Here is a 2,494-nt window from a genome sequence, read left to right on the forward strand (position 1 = left end):
GCCATCAAATCAGAAATAGAGACCAATCCCAATGAGTGGGGAGATGTTGTGAGTGAAGACGCAAATTGGTAAAGACCATGGAGAACAATTGGATATTTCTCTCAAAATGAAATGTGAATGCCATTCTCTTCCTCTTCTGGGTATCAGTCATACAGAAATACCCACCCAGTACTCAGAGACACATTGAGTAAGCTCATGACCGTGTTTTTTTTTAATAGTAAAATTAGGAACAACCTAAATGCCCAGTGGGGGAGTAGCTTTGTCAGAGTATACCAGGTTATGCTTTATTTTAAAAATATTTTTTTAGATGTTGATGGACCTTTATTTTATTAATTTATTTTTATGTGGCGCTGAGAATCGCATCCAGTGCTTCACACATGCTAGGCAAGCGCTCTACCACTGAGCCACAACCCCAGCCCCCAGGTTATGCTTTGAAAAAAAAAAGTCAGTGTCTTAACATAGTAAAGGGTAAGCTATCACTCACTGTAGGCTTGTTTTGGATCCAGACCATCCCTAGAGCAATTTCTATTCATGTTGAGATTCAGTAAACCAGGCTGTCTTAAACTTGTGGCTTCTCCTTCTCAACCAGAGACCTTCTTTACTGTGTCAGGGAAAAGTACTGGATGCTCTCTTACTTGCAATTAAACACTTTCATCCACAAATTGTACAGGTGGCTTCCACTTTCAACTCCCTGACCAGAAACAGCCTTGTGGCTCCACCTAACTGCAATGAAACAGGAAGTATCATCTTCTTAGGTTGTCTAGAGGCGAGAAGAACAATACAACATTAGAAATCTTGAACCCAATGAGTGACGAAAATGTGTATCTATACTGTGGAGTACTATAGAGCCACTCAAAGCATCAGGTAGTTCCAGATTTGGTGATTAAAAAAAAACTTTCAAGCCTTAAGATTTTAATAAGTGTCTTAAGAAATTTGATCTCACTAAAATTATGTTTCTACACATTTATATATGTGCAAAGGCATGCAAAAAGTATATGTAGAAGGATGTACCCAAACAGCGGTTATCTCTGAGAAAGAATTATATTGAAGAAAGAACCCAAATTCTAGGGTATTCCAAGTTTCATTGTATTCTGCATTATTCACATCTTTTAACATGAGATTGGAAAAACAATTATCTGACATGGATTAAAATTGTTTTACATTTTCAAGAAGAAAGTGAACTCATCTGGGAACTTGTCCCCTGTAGCAGCTCTTTAAAAGGCTTTGAGATAAAATGTACTGTTTTTCAAAACTGGAAATAAAGGATCATCAATCCTTATATCCAAGGGTTTTCCATCCATGAGTATACCAAATATGGATTAAAATATTCCAAATATCAGATTGTCGCTAACAAGTACTATGCAGTTATGCCTATGGTGGTTGTCGGAACCAAACATGTTATAGACTTTTTCTGTCTTATTCCCTAACCAGTATAGTTAACAACTATTTATGTAGCATTTATATTGTATTAGCATATATATTTATATTGTATTGTAGACAATCTAGAGATGATTTGAAGCATGAGGGGTGATGTACATAGGATATAAGCTCATTTGGGACTTTTTTTTTTTTTTTTGTAGTGCAGATTGAAGCCAGGAACACTTAAACACTGAGCCACATCCCCAGCCCTCTTTTTATGTTTTTTATTTTGAGACTGGGTCTCACTAAGTTGCTAAGGGCCTCGCTAAGTTGCTGAGACTGGCTTTGAACTTATGATCCTCCCGCCTCAGCCTCCCCAGCTGCTGGGATTACAGGCATGTGCCACTGTGCTTGGATGGAGCCATATTATATAAAAGACTTATATAAAATGCATCAGCATCTGCAGATTTTGGTATCTATAGTAATCCTGACACCAATTCCTTATGGACACTAAAGGCTGACTATACCTTAGCTTCATTAGCTTGAACAAATTGCTTATCTTTTGTTTGTTTTTTTTTTTCGGTCATAGCCATAAGTGCTTAGACATAGGAAATACTTAGAAAAAAATTATTGTCTTAAGTCAAATTAAATAAAAATTACCGGAGGCCATTGTTTTGGACTAGGCTTCAACAGGCGAGGCTAAAAATCAAAATGGAGGCCCTCATACCAAATCCCAAGTACGTCATCATCTAACCTTCTGAGAAACTCTGAGAAAGAGACAACAACCAAATTTCCCAAAAAAGACCAGTTTCAATCAGCCTCATAATGAGGTTCACTCAGTTTAATCCTTATTTTTTAAAAAAATAACCCTTAATAACCTGATGTTAACTCACCTGTTGTTTTTCTATTGCTTGCCTTCCTGTCCCCACCTTACAGGGAAAGTCACTTTGAAATGACCAGTCCCCTCTTTGTTCCTTGGTTTCTGCATTCTTCAGTCCTTCTCTGTCTGTAAAACCAACTTCATCTGCTCAGCTCCTTGGAACACTTACTCTATTTTATGGAACGAAGAGTTGCCTGATTCTAGAATTGAAAATAAACCCAGAGATCTTTAAACCAAATTTGTCGTGATTTTTTT

The sequence above is a fragment of the Marmota monax genome, unplaced genomic scaffold, assembly GCF_021218885.2.
Source record: "Marmota monax isolate L192 unplaced genomic scaffold, Marmota_monax_Labrador192_F-V1.1 WCK01_AAM20220418_F8-fsc00025, whole genome shotgun sequence".
Taxonomy (NCBI): Eukaryota; Metazoa; Chordata; class Mammalia; order Rodentia; family Sciuridae; genus Marmota; species Marmota monax.